This window comes from Numida meleagris, chromosome 5 (assembly GCF_002078875.1).
Source record: "Numida meleagris isolate 19003 breed g44 Domestic line chromosome 5, NumMel1.0, whole genome shotgun sequence".
NCBI classification, from domain to species: domain Eukaryota; kingdom Metazoa; phylum Chordata; class Aves; order Galliformes; family Numididae; genus Numida; species Numida meleagris.
This window is the reverse complement of record NC_034413.1, coordinates 37,767,129-37,782,345: the sequence shown is the minus strand read 5'-3', so window position 1 is coordinate 37,782,345 and position 15,217 is coordinate 37,767,129. Positions and strand designations below refer to the sequence as shown.

The 15,217-nt window shown below is 42.2% G+C and overlaps 1 protein-coding gene and 1 long non-coding RNA gene across 4 annotated transcripts in view; both read right to left on the bottom strand.

Annotated features, from left to right (window-relative positions):
- ERBB4 (erb-b2 receptor tyrosine kinase 4) overlaps positions 1 to 15,217 on the bottom strand; it is a 538,439-nt gene that overhangs the window by 436,157 nt on the left and 87,065 nt on the right. The gene's annotated exons all lie outside the window — the stretch shown is intronic.
- The window catches only part of LOC110399650, a 68,719-nt gene continuing 55,931 nt past the window's right edge, over positions 2,430 to 15,217 (bottom strand). The window contains exons 2-3 of the long non-coding RNA XR_002439323.1: positions 7,261 to 7,336; positions 2,430 to 2,915 (exon numbers count right to left, since the gene is read on the bottom strand). This is a non-coding gene — a long non-coding RNA (uncharacterized LOC110399650). The remainder of the gene's footprint in view (positions 2,916 to 7,260; positions 7,337 to 15,217) is intronic.

Sequence of the window (15,217 nt, the reverse complement as noted above, 5' to 3'; positions counted from 1 at the left end):
CAAGTCACAGCTCATTATTGCCAGCAACGTGAAGCGGTGTTTGATACACAGTAGTAAGGACACTGTATTATTCAGAGATAACATCCCTAATAATAACAGTGCCCAGCCACTGCAGTGAGCCACGAGGCTGAACAATGGGCTGGAGAAAACCTGCACTCCAGGCACAAACAAGCAGAGGTGGCTGACGAACACTTCTGTTGTGTGAAAAGATCACGGAGTATTTGCAGTAATTCTTTTTCCTCCCCCAGAAAGTACGTGGCCCTTCCAGTTGAGCTAACTTGAGTTACAGTAGCTTCTTTACACACAGTATAACATGTCTTTTTTTTTTTTTTTCTAGCCTCTCCATTTAACTGCAATAGGTCCTGGATTAGATCAGCTTGCTTGCTTCTTGCATTTGATTTACAGATAACTTTTGTCCTCTGCATGCACGTACTCAGCATCCTCTACCTCAGCTCTGGAGCAAGCTGGGGGATGCCTTTACATCAGCAAATTGTTTCACCTAAGCAGCAGCCTCAAAAAGCAGGTTAATTTGCACTGTTCAAACATAATCACTCTAAAAAAGGAAAGGACTCATTAATTTAGTGACGTTTCCTGGTCCGTTGCAGCATTGTTGGGAACTCAGTAAACAAATTACATCTAACACTGTGCCCTTCTGCTAAACAGATCTCCTGAGAATATCTTGTTATGCATAATGCCTTCTTTCACTTCTCTGTATCTGGCAGAGGAACACAAGTATCTCTCTACAAATACTGGATGCTTTTCTCCCATATTCTCCATCTGAGAAGAGTAAATAAAGTGAGAAATAACTCCAGCTCAGTACTGCAACTTGCTTTCAAATGGCAATAACAAAGAAAATTATTTTTTCCAATAGTAGCAGCAACTTTCGATACTTAACAGAAAGAAAAAGTGCCAACCTTCAGAAAGTGCTGAGGGTCTCCTGTCTGAAAAAATAAAGCAGACTCTTTGTAGATGCCTCCACACTTGGGTGCTAAGTTGTTTGGGAGCATTTGCACATTTCTGAACCACTAACTACTCCAAATCACTAGGTTCACCTGAGAAGGAACCTAAACCCCACCATTATGGGCAATTTATCTGTTAACTGAAAATGAGACCACAGAAATAACTTTCCAGGAAAGAGAATTCTACAACACTACTGTAAGTACTATTATAGCTTGCAGAGGAGGACAAACAGAATTTGTAAAACATGCCGAAGGCTTCGTGGGCAATAAATAAAGTTTTACCCATAAGCCCTCTTCTCATCAGGAGGTTACAACAGCTCAGGAATTTGTATACTCCTTTGAATACTGAAATTTAGCCGTTGGTTATAATGGAGGCATTCAATTCTTTCGAGTCCAGTAGACTTCCACAGCTACAGCTATTCCAATGGATTATCCCACATAGTGTTTTAATCAAATCAGCCATCCACTCAGACATTTCTGGATAGATGCTGTGCTGGGAGGTTTATCACATAGGTAAGATAACAGCAGAAGGCGCTGCTGACCTTCCTCACTCACACTGAGCTCCACTGACCCCAATGGGATCTGCAGGATGCCAAATGCTTTTGGATATCCGGCCCTAATACGCACCTGTTAACCACAAGTATTTGTTTGTTTGTTTTTCCCAAAACAAATAGATTAGGAAATTCCTTTTCCTTCCCAGTGCCTCTGTGCAATACACCTTGATTACAAATTAATATTATTTGCCTGTAGCCACCACTGGTATCACACAAAAAACAAAAACGCTGCATGCAAGCCAGAGACTGAGATGAAGGGAACCATGTCTTGAAGAAGACTAGGTCACACTCAAAAATTATCATTGCGGGGCCTGAATAAGAAAAAATAAACTTACAAGAAGAAAAATTATTTAACTACAGAGTTTTCACTACACAATAGGAAAAAATTCCCACTCATCCCTTTATTTTGCATTGTCCACTCTATTTCCACACAGCATAGCACCATAGCAAGTAGAACAAGAAATGGGAGAGAGACAGTATGGGCAGTAATGGCCAGATCGTTGCTGCCAAGAAAACTTTCCTTACATTTGAAGTCCTGCTCTGCGGGCTCAACAGATATCCAATGCTACGTCTAATAGCTGGATGGAAACTGTCCGCAACTGAAGACTGTGGTGAGGGTAGCTGTCCGCATTAGCAGCAAAGGAAGAATTCAAGGGGAGAATTGGTCAATAGGAAAAACAAGTGAGTAAACTGGGAAGGAGAACCAGGAAAGGAAAAAGAAAAACAGGGACGGGCTAGTTGTGAGGCATGCTGTTGCAGCGTATTTAGCAAGCAGGGTACTACCATCAGAAACACTGAGGGCAGTGAAGCAAAATGCTCCAAAACAAAAAAGAAAAGAGGTACAAAACTAGACTTCAGCACAGGCAGGAAAGAAAGACCAAAAAGTGCTGCATTTAACTCACTGTAATTCATAGGACAGCAATAGAACAGCGATGTTCACAAAACAGTGATTTCTGCACTGGTTTGTGAAGCAAGTCTGAGGCTTGTGAAAAACTGACCAGTAACATTACCGGTACACCTATATTTCATTTAGTATAATGTTACAGGTTTCAGGAAAGGAAAGAGGCCAGACAGGACTCAGGCAGGAGGGAAGTATGAAACTATGTCCAAAACAGACCTTCTCAGCGTTTGGCACTTTTGCAAGAACTTTTGCAAAGGAGAGTTTAGGTCTTTAAGAAGTCTTTCACAGCAAAACCTGCTCAGGTAATGAGGAAGGAGTTTCCTACCCACTGTCTTCACTGGGGTGGTTACAGTATCCACAGCCACTACTGAAGCCTTGTTGCGTGAATTGTTGGGCTGACCTCCTTTTCTCTGCTTTCCTGTTGTTGACTCTGGCAAACCTTTGTGGACTGTTCATTTCGCTGATGTAAGCTCCAGGTGGATGAACTCTGAGCAAAGACATCTTACCAGGCAGGAAAAAAAAAGAAAAAAGGAACAAGAACAGAAGTTGGAAGCCACAGCAAATTAACATTCTGTGGTGTTGGACAAGACCAACTAGGAAATGAATGCAGCATTGTGCAAGCGTGCCCCAGTGGGTTCTTATATCACAATCATCATCACTGGTTTTGTTCCAGCCACAGAAGGTGCTTTTTGGAGATAGGTATTTCAAAGCAAGCAATCATTTTTAATTGAGTCAGGCTTATTTTATTGACTCTATACCTAGAATTTTCTTTGGACATGCACATTACTTGAAACAAGAAAAAATTGAAAAACGCTGCCTTTCTGATATGGTGGGTAATGCTGCATATATTCATAATGTATCCAATTTTTCTGTCGAGACACACTGACACAAGAGTAATCAAAATACACAACGATGTCCCTTAACCTCTTTGACACTGGTCCTCAGTTGTATCTCAATATGCTGTGAGCTAACAATGATGAATGCCAGAACCGTGAATGCTGAACAGGATAACTAACATTACTAGTGAAAAGCAAAACACATCTGAATATGAAATGGTATTCTCAAATTAAATAGCTCTGATTTTGATAGCTAGTAAACATATTTATAATCATTCAGATGCTAAAATATGTGCTTCTAGTCCTTGGATGAATAAACATGAAAGCTGTGCCTGTTGATAAGTACTTCTACATTCATTTCTTTAGTTGGAATACAAGTCATACTTTTAACTTTCTTTTCCTTTTTATTGAACATGAGATTCCTTCAGCAAATCTATGCCACTGTAGCTCCACTGACTATGAAAGGTGCGCAAAACGATTATATCCAATTCCACCAGTATTCTGATAAAAGCCTTTCACACAAACAGATAAACTCTCTTCAGTGCATTTGCTACTTCAGTTGAAAAAATAGACTGGTCAATTTCTTATTATTTTTTAAAATGAATATGCATTCTCACTTAAGCACCTTGTCTATGTACACATACCATGCTCCTGATGACATCCACAAAGAATAATACTGTTTTTGACCAGGATGTGGTTAGAAGTGTGGGAAGAGGAAAAAAAAAATCAAGAAAAAAATTCCAAGGAAGATGTCATTAATTGCAAAGTTTAGAACATCAACTATCAGTAGTTAAAGGGCAGAGCAGAAAAAAGGAAGAGGACATGCAGCACTGAAAATCTACAAGCAGTTGGCGGAAGAGATCACTTGGCATGACTCTGCTTTCCTCTGAGTTTAAGCAGGCGGAATTTTACCTCCTGGGAGTTTTGGAAATGGCAAAGCTGACAAAGGAGGCAAAATAAAGGGATCCAAACACATACTTGGACATAGTAACTTATGTAAGGAAGAGAGCATAAAACTACAACTCTGTGACAACTGCTCCAGGATCTCCTACAAAGGGGAGCAGAGGAAGGACAAGCTTCCCATGCAGACACTCACCTGCCCAGCAGAGCTGACAGACACTGCCTGGGGTGCTAGACCCTCACTCCCAGAACCTGGTGATGAGCACCTGACAGATGAGCTGGCAAGTACTTACCAGAGACATAAGAGGTAGAGAAGTGCTACTCTCGAAGTCAAGAGAGGAGCCCCTCAGTTGACTGGGGGGAAAAAGGAGAAATGCTGGAAGAGCTAAAAATCCAAAGGCAGTTCACAAAGCAGCCAAATGATGCTCTGGTCACCTGAACATCTTTCTTCTTCACCCTCATGAGAGCTTACATATTTTACTCTCCTCTCAGGTAAACACATAACTGGAATTATGGTACCTAAAGTCCTCCCTCAATACCTGTCCCTGTGTCTTTCTAAATCTTTGGAAGAAGTGCCTATGTTGCTGAATATTGTGCAGTAACTATGATACTATCCAGAGGTTTCTAAAAGCACAGTCTTGCAAACCAGGAGTCAAGCTGTTAAAAAATACATACAACTATCATGACATTAAAAAAATCACTGAAAATAGTAGCTTAGTCACTTCATAACTTTTTTCTTTGCCAGATGGCTTAGAACTTCTCATTTTTGCTTCTGTTTTCCCCATGACCACGAAGTCTAGAAATTAGTTTCAAGAAATTATTATAAAAAAAAAGAAGTGGCAGCACAGATTGCCACTTAAGCATCCTTGAGAAAATTACAATGTCATACTAACACGGTTGCAAGTAAATATTAGTCAACGTTCTGGTGCTTCCCATTCTCTCTCTTTCATACGTCTCACAACTTGGAGGATTTTCTGCCACACAGAGAAACAAATCCAAGAGCGATCTCCTCTCCCCTCCCCACTTGCCTGAAGTATTAAACCAACAGTTAATTCAGAATAAATTCAGGCTTGTGTCATTTCTCTTCAAAGTTCCCTCAAGACCCCAAACAGTGCTACTTTCAAGCACATTTCACTTGACTCCTCTCCACATGTCTGCAGTCAAAAGGTACATGAACAACCCAAAACCAGATGAGCACTTCACGAATTTAAACTGACTCTAGTATTCTGAAAACAGCCTCACATTCCCAGTCCTTGCAACACAACAGCAAACTCTGGAAAACTGATGCCAGGCTCATATTTGGCCCCAATGCCATTCAGACATGAGGCTTGATCAGAACCATAGTCTATGTAAAGACAAAGACGTTTAGAAACTTGTTCCTCTTCCTTCAAATGGCATGATTAATTTGAAGACAAATGCAAAAACTTCACAGCGTAAATTAAAATTCAAGAGAAGGAGGAAGACATGACACCCTGTATTTTAAAGCATAATGTTATGCAGGGACCGGACCACTTTTACCAACCAAGCAAGACATGACATGAAGTTTAATAAATATTCAGTAAAAAAAAAAAAGGAAGAAATATGAATTTGATGAAGTTTGCAGGCAATTAGAGCAATTTATTTCACTATTAACATGACAGACTAAATGGAAGACAGCTACGGGTGAAAATGCATTTTCATCGCCCAGCATTCGGGCTGCCACATAATTAAATAATGAAGCAGGGGCAGGGGCACCCAGCACCCACTGCTCTAGCCAGGCAACCATCCATCACCGCCCTGCCTCCTGCCAGCACGGCACTGAGACCGTGTTGGAGGGGATTGTCTGTGCGCCTGCCTGCGTATAGCACTGCAGGGGGATTTCTTTCCACTACGCAAAGAACATTTCCCACATGGCTACGTTATCCCCGCTTCTGCTGCACTGGGAGTGCCAGCTGCACTTATGGGGTGCCAGGTTTAATTTCCTGTTTGTTTTGTTAAAATAATAGTAATAATAATATTTAGACATTAAGCAAGTTCACATTATATCGGACTCCAAATGGAAAATAAAGAGCCATGCCATTCCTTTCCAATCACCCTGGAAACTCCCCAGGAAACCAAGACTCTCTTATATTAGAGCCTGTAGAAACAAGGGGAGGAAAAAAAAGAAAAAGGAAAAAAAAGGATAGTCAGTGACTAATACACTACACACAGCTCTTCTACCTGTCAGACGGTTTAGAACAAGAGGGACGTACCTATACAAGAACATGCAGGTTGATGACATTCTACACTGGAGAGTGTGCAATTCAATGTGTGAAGATGAATTTCACAATGGATACATGTTAGCCAAGGCCTACATTTTCCCTTACCCTCTAAATAGCAGCTCCTTCTCTGAACACATCCAGAGAGCTGGTCACAGCTGTTGAGCTGCTGGTCCTGGAAGGCTCTCCAGCAACAGAGTGCACAGTCAGTTGTGTTTGACAGACTGGGGACAGGTTCGAGGTTAAAAAATGCTCCCTTTCTGAAATAGCTGCTCTGTCTGGCAGCACATATGCTGATCGATGCACAAAATGCTAGCTCTAAGTAACTCCTTTGATTATCTTAAATACTGCCTTTTTTGCAAGAGGACATAGAAAAGAAAACCTTCATACACATCTGCTTGTCAGCTTACATCATACATATATATGTGTATATATGTGTGTATATATATACACACACACACACGTGTATATATATGTGTGTGTGTATATATATATATACATACATACGTGTATATATATATATATATATATATACATACATACACACACACAAGGTAAGTTTAGGTCTAATTTTTAAAGGAGATATAAAGGGTTTTTTTTTCCCCCCGGAAATCTGCACTGTGTCTAGGGCTGTGCAATAGGTACCTTCACAGGTGCTCCAGTTGGCCACCCAGAAATACACAAATACATTTCAAAATCTATTACTCAACTATCTGGCAACATATTACATGCAACTTGGTTATCTTTACTTACAACTTCAGAGCTGGTCTAACACACTAATAGCCATCACCATGGGAACAAGGAAACAAGCACCAGTGAGAGGGAAAATATTTTCTTAATCCTTGAAAATCTACAGAGATATGCCAACCTCACCTTGGTCACATTTCAGCAATCAACGTACCGCTGAAGCAACTGGGACTATGCAACACCAAAGTCAGTGGTATTCCATCTAAAATGAAGAACATTTTTGTGGATCAGAATTTCAGTTTGAACCCAGATACCAAGCTCTGCTCCAACGACAGCAAACATACTTTACGGATCAATTGCAGATTCAGTTTCAAAAGCAAAGAGAGCGTCTGGAAAGCTTTGATCTGACAGACTTTGAGAAAACAAGTGTTCTGCGGTGTCAATATTCTCATCTATTTTACCATACAATTATAGATCTTCAGAAAAGGAACTGAAAAAAGAAAGGAAGCTATCCCAATTAAATCTAATCAAATTAGCTTAACCTCAGCTATGTATGCAACAAATACACCTACAGAGCAAATACTACAGCCAAATCAACACAGAATTAGTTCATCCTTACAGCAGATGTTGTTTTATCATTGATTTACACAACCTGACACAGTTGACTTAATGTGTATATTGGTATATACAGTGACAAAGGACATAGGCATGATCAAAAAACACATCTACATGGTAACAGCAAAGAGCTAGCACAGTGATTTGCTAACAGAGCAGGCAACAGCCTAGCCCTATTGCAGACAAGGACAGCTTGTGATAATCTTCAGTGTGGTCAGAATTGCAGGATGGCACGTTCTGCAGAGGCCATTAAAGATCAAGAAAAGGATCTGATGCACAAACTAACTCATGAAAGACCCATGACACTGACTTTCGATATGAAGCTGTATTCTAGTTTGAAAAGCATGTATGGCACTGATATACTAGTAAACTAAAAAAACAAGCAAGACAGGCAGCCATCTTCTACATCAAGAGAAATACCTTGATCCCAACTTGCAGCTTGGCTGCCTGCTAGCCGCTGTGCTGTTCCCTTGTCAGGATATCAGAAGGCTGCCTCAGTAACAAGGAGCTCATTGCTATTAATTTTTCATAGGGACTACATATCACCACAGCATTGTGAGGAGTTATTGATAAGGAAAAATGAGAAACCTAAAAGAATGCACAGAATCTTTAATCACTGCTATTTCCCCTCTGGTCCCCAGCTGAAAACAGAGATCAGCTCATTAAAACAAAAGGCAACGTTGCATGAGTATCACTGCAGGGGGTTCCCTGGTGCTGCTTGGCAAACTCTGCAATTGTGAGAAGGCAGCGCTATGGACAGCGCATACACAGCGCCAAGCACAGCACAGCGAGCTGCTGTGAGGGGGAGGATAACAAAATGCTCTGTCTGTGGTAAGAGAAAAACAGGCACCTGTTCTCCGCAGCCTAAACAAACACATCTTGTTACCAAATACTTTAAAAGACTGGAATGGAGCAGCGCTGCAAAGCGACCCACGCCAGCCCTTTTCATATCAACTGTGTATAAGCACAACTCATTAGAAATCTCAGAAGACACCCCACACGCATACACTATTAAGGGAACGCATTAATAATGACACTATTTTAATGCTTTTTCAATTTGCATTTATCCAAATGCCATCAAGTTAAGCAGTGTTAATTACACGGTTTTGCCTGGGACAGCACATTTACAGCAGCATCTGCTGAGCCCCTGACATGTGAGACCTGTCACGCTCAGATTTTTTCTGACAACCATCTCGGTAACACACTGGCAATGCTTCATTAGAGCTTCTCCCAAGTTCTGAGACATGCTGCTTCCTGCTTCGCATGTTCTTTTTACATTCCTGCCATGGCTTTTTTGAGCTACAGGAAAATTTGCATGGAGAAAAGAGATCATTCCTGCAAAGGCATTACTTCTACTCTTATTATGCTTCAACTTAAGTCAGATCTTTGTCTTTGATTCTACTCTCAGGTACTCAGCACCTGACCACAGCATAGCATACTCATAGAACTTACTGTGAGGCACCAAGTGCAATTAAAAAAAAAAAAACAGTTTCAGGAGGGTTTTGGCTGAGAAGGAAGCAAGCAGTAGGACTGATGGCAGGCAAATATTAACAGCATCACACTTTCCCAAACAACAGACATCCTCCAGAATGGATTCAAAGAATTTCTTTCCCCAGGTGATTTTTTTACTGGGCTCCCGTTTTAGCTGTTTTAAACACAGTTCCCCTCAGGTCGCTTCGGCCCAGGGACCATCCACCATGGCCCTGTTTTTCTCAGAAAGGCCTCAAGAACACCCCAGGCCCTGCAGGTCCCTTCAGTGGATGCCAATGCCTGATGCCAGCAACACTCCCCAAGGAGTAGAAGGGCAGCAGGCCCCACTTGGTGCCCTGAGGAGCAGCCTGTCCCTGAGGCGGTACGGAAGCCAGCTGCCATTTCCTCCCCAGGAGCCCTGCTTTCCTGAGTGGCCCTCACAGGGGAAAGAAAAAAAAAGAAGAAAAAGGTCTGGGCATTTACCTGAAGGAGAACGGAAAACTTCACACTCTCAAAGCCCATAAAAGGTCCTGGTCTGCCTTGATTGTATATAAATACTCAGTGGTTACCACTCGGAGCTTGCTGTGGGGGCCTGGAGGGACTGCACAATTTCCCACCAAAAACACAAGCATCACGCACAAGCCAGGCACAGCTGGCAGATTCAGCTCCTTTTTGTGGTGAAAACACACAGTGAGGAGAACTGGGTGCTGCCCTGAAGTGGGGACTTCCTCCTCCCTCCTCATGGACCCTCATGGAGAGGAGCAACCTCAGGGCAGACACAATGATACCACTCTGGAAGGAGGGAGAAGCTGCAGGAAGCAATGGGGCCTGCTCGGGGCTGGAAAACATAAAAGCCCCAGCTGGAAAAAAAACTCCAGAGATCACCCAGCCCAACTCACCTGCTAACACTAGAGTAGGTTGCACAGGAAAGCATCCAGGCAGGTTTTGAATATCTCTGGCGAACAGCCTCTCCAGGCAGCTCATTCCAGGGCTCAGGCACTCTCACAGTAAAGAATTTTGTCCTCTTGTTCTTATGGAATATCCTCTATTCCACTTTGTGCCCATTGCCCCTTGTCCTGTTGCTGGGTACCACTGAAAAGAGCCTGGCCCCATCCACTTGACAACTGCCCTTTAGACAGTTATAAGCATCAATAAGATCCCCTCTCATCCTTCTGTTCTCCAGGCTGAACAGCCCCAGGGCTCTCACCCTTTCCTCATAAAAGAGATGCTCCAGGCTCCTAATCAACTTCATGGCCCTCTGCTGGACTCTCTCCACAAGTTCCCTCCCTTTCTTGAACTGAGGAGCCCAGAACTCGACACAGTACTCCAGATGTGGCCCCACCAGAGCAGAGCAAAGGGGACGGAGAACCACACTCTCCTCTCATGTTTTTTTTAAATGCAACCCACAACACCATTGGCCTTCTTGGCAACAAGGGCATACTGTTGGGTCATGGTCAACCTGTTTTCTAACAGGACATATAGGTCCTTCTCTGCACAGCTCCTTTCCAGCAGGTCATCCCCTAACCTGTAGATTCATTCAGGGTGGTATTCACCCAAGAGCTGTGAAGAAATTCCAAGAAAAACACAAAAGAATAAGCTAAGATGTGCAATCTTGGCACCAGCAGCTGCTGGGCCACAAGATGGCAGATGAACAGAGAGGAGTCCATCTAGCAAAATGGTCCCACAGGGCAGCCTGGGAGTTGAAGATCTCCAAGTCAAATTTATAGTCCTGCTAAGATGGTCAAGTTTGTTATAAGTAATAAAAGTTCTAGCGACATTAATAGAATCTTAAAGGGAAACAATGTGTCTTCTAGAAGGGGAAATCCTGCCTTGATAACCTGGACTCATATGAGCAATCAGTTGGCGTACAGATAAGAAGAATTCTCCAAAGGCCTTTGACAAAGTTTCACATGGAAAAAAAACCAATTTAACATTATTTTTTGTAATTTTATTTTTAATAGCTTTATTTTACCTATAATTTTTAATATTCTGCTGTTAAATTAAGCTACCATTGGCATGAAGGAACTGTTCTTTTTTGGACCAAAAGCTGTTTAAGTAGTAAAAAGTTTTGATGTGAAGAAAATCTAGCATTGGTGTTTCCAGGGATACATGTTTGCAAGGACTTCATTCAACACCTTCATCAGAGATCTGGAGAAGGGAGTAAATCATGAAATCTCAAGCTCTGGAGATGTAACTAAACCATTCTGGGTAGTCAAATGCTGAAGAAATGCTGAAGAACTCCAGCAGAAACCTGAACCTGGGAAGAAGAAAGCAGCTGAGTCAGATCTTGGAGTCAACAGTGACAGTTATCTGAAATTATCAGCTCATTGTGCAGTGGCCTCCAAAAAAAAGTCAACAAAATGCTGTGAATCATCCGGAGGGTTCCTGTGAAAGGGACAGCTGTTGTTTTGCCACTTCACAAGCCCTCCGCATGCCCCCATCCTGCACACAGTCTTGGTCTCAGGAAGGTTGCAGCAGTTAGCCAAGGGCAAATGATGTGGTAAAGGTGATGGAGCCGCTGTCTCGCATAAGGAGATGCTACCCAGCTGAGGGAGGAGAAAGCTGAAGCAAGAACGCAATTTTAAGGTTTGCAAAAATCATTAATGCAGTAGATAAAGCTTAAGGAATTGCACTTTGCCAGGTGCTACAGAATGAGAAGCAAGGAGAATTGGTAAAAAAAAAAAAAAAAAAACCTAAGAGGAGATTGATTTTCTAAGAGATAAAAGAAAAATTCTTTGCACAGGACATGGTGAATACCTGAGACTTGCTGCCTCATGAGGCTAATGAACCAGGCAGTGCCAGGGATCTCAAAAAAGGTTGAACAAATTCATGGATAACAGATCCACAGACTTGACATCCCTAGGGCAACTGCAGGTGGAGAGGCCAGGCTGCCTCCTTTCCCTAACCACCTGCATGGCTGCACCACCAGCCTGACCGAATGGGAACAGAATTGCAGAGTACCACAGAGAAGGACCCCATAACGTCCTTCAAAATACTCAAAAAATAAGAAGACCACTTGAAAGATTTCTCTGCTAACCACATATTTTCAGTGTTGACTTGTAAACAGAACGTTAGTGTGTTGGGCACTTTAGGGTCACTGAGGTAAAGAGAGAGAAAAAAACATTTTAAAAGGCAGAAAAACAAAAGGAGAGAAAGAAAGAACAATGCTTAAATCATTACATTGTTTCAAATGTTCAGCTGAAATCTCCGGCCAGGTCTTCAGTGCCCCAAGTGCTTTCCCCATCCTCGACATGTCAGTATAAATTATCATCAACATTAATTCTTTTGTTTCTTCCCTTTCCTAACAGATGTAGTAATCATGCTTTTGGACACTGGCAATATTTCTAATGGTATAATAGGGGCAGAGATAGAATTAATTAATGATCCAAGTTAGATAGGAAATTTGAGTTAATTTCTTGCAGGTTTTTGAGGGGTTACTTATGGCTGGAGGTGCTCTAGCTTTGTAACAGGATCCAGCCATGCATGCCAATGAGAACACAGGCATTTCAGGCAGAGAATAGGCCGGATATTGAAGGACCCACTGCCACAAAAGTACTTTCTTAGTGGCAACAGGCCTCAGATAGTAGCTGGAGTCAATGCAAAGTAGAACTGCCAGAAATTAAATTTCCCTGCTGGGAGCACGGTAGAGTGATTCCATTTCAGTGTTTCTTCATCTTCCCCCCACACTCTGTTTTTCCTTGTCTATTCACCTATCTGATCACTCCCTGCATAAGAACAGACAGATGCTTCCCATGAAAGAACAACATGAACAAATCACGCATGCACAAAGATACAGAATATTTCAAGGACAACAAAAATGATCAAGGCCACCCCACTCTTTAGGCAACTGCGTAAGCGAACTGCTAATGGGAAGATACAAACTCTGGAGCTGATGCAGATCAGACGCCCTGGGCCTGTGAGGAATGAGTATATAGCATAAATTACACACTTTGCCAGGGGGGAGACAGTCACATAACACCTAACTAATCTACACAAGCACACTGCCAGATTTTACAGGCGGCCACTTGCTGGAGGTATTGTAAGCTGTCACAAAGAGGCTGACACTAAAGGAAAGCAAATATGAATAAGGCTTGGTCTCGTTCAGGATCACAACTCCTGTTCTGCTCTAATAGTTTTAAAACTTGTTAAATTAATCCACCATAAGCCACATGTATATAAGGTTAGGTGTCTAGCAAAAATGAGACTATTCAGCTAGCACTTCAGTTTGCAATGAAGTTGGTCAAGAGCTAATGATTTTCAAGTGAGATCAATATGCATGTAATTTTCAAGATAAATAACAAAATTTAAATTTTCAGTGTCTAATTATTTTGAGTGGCTTCAGTCTGGGGGATGAAACTTGCCCAAGAGAGGTCCACTTTCCAGAAAAGGGTCATATCTCATCTCTGAACCTACAGTTTCTTTCTAGAATCTGAATTCACTACTAACGTTCATACTTTAGAATTACTCCTACTACATTTCTGCATATGTTACCTGAAACACAAAATCTCCAGAAGAGAAAGCCACAGACACACACACACACACACACAACAGTGCAAATACATAACCCAACACTCATTATAAAGCTTGTCTGGTGTAACAAGAAAAGGCTTGGTTTAATCCACCAATCCATCATCACTGGAGCTACAGTTACTCATCAGTCAAAAACATTTACATAGATACTGGGTCAGCACAGGACCAAACCAAATGCTGTTTCCCCACAAGACCAACACAAAGAAGTCCTATCTGCAGGATATGATACTCGAAAGAGAAAGCAGTCCCAAAGCTCCTCCAACCTGCAGGGATCCTCTGGCTAAGCCAATCTCAGCCCTGAGACTTGGAGCCCAACTGAACTTGGGTCTCTATTTACACCAGCACTGGGAACTAGCATTTAATGCTGCTAATGTCGTGCCAGTCAGGTACACTAGTTAGCAACAAGCGGAATCTGCTCCAAGCATGCACAAACTGACAGGTCTCCACTTCTACAAGAGACGCGAGGCCCCCCTGAGGCCTCTATGTATATTTTATGATCCAGCTTCTCTAGTTCAAGTCTTGAATTCCTATTTTTACTGTCATGACAATTTTTTAAATAAGCAAAAGCAGTTGACAAACGTTGCACTCACAGCCTTGCTCAGCAAACTACTGCACTTAATAACTTCCACAGCATGTCAGCTTCTGAGGAAAACACAGGTGAGACCCACCCTTCTGACTCAGACATCAGCATCACCTCTCTCAATGGAAATCAGCTGGCCAGCCTTCTGCTCTGACAAACCTCAAAGACTTCCCAACACTGCCTTTCAACAGACCCACTGATTGCAGACTCGCAGCAAGCAAATACGTGCTCCAATTCCCACTTCACGATCTTTCCTTTATCATTAGATTTCTCCTGCTCGGTGTACACAAGCTGCATGGCAATTCTCACTCACATCAAAATACGCTTTCGGGCAAATTTACCTTGGAGTCCCCAGTGATTGTGAGAGCAAGTTCCCAATCACTCTCTCTCAGAATTGCACCCACACTGCCCCTGGCATTTGGATAAAAGTGGTTTGTCAATAAAGCTCTGAAAGAAATTGCCTGCTTGGGGTGCGCAGTGTCAGCTGACGGACAGGAACCAAGCAGCTAGCTTCTCCTTCAAAAACAGGATAATTTTTAAGTGCCAGGAGAAGAATGCAGGCCCATTTGGTTTCTAAAAAAATTAAAACTAAAAACTTCATTTTTCATTCAGCATTTGAGCTTAGCCCTGCTCTGAAGAAAAGCAAGAGATTTTTCTTTTCGGTGTGAAAGCAGATGTTGATGTTTAACAGGTTATATAGCTGCAGGCATTATTATTTTTCAAGCTACTAGCAGCTTCAATGTGCCTTTCCTTCAACTGTGGCATTCCAGAAATGCCGAGCTTTAACCTCACAGACCAAGACAACAGACCTGTGCTTTTGCATTAACTCTGAGTTACAACTGCTGCTGAGCTACAGTCAAGGAGCGTTAAAGACTGAGGTTACCATGTCAGCTGGCCATAAGCCTAATCAGTGACAGCTTATTGTCTCTGTATAAAATGAGAACTACC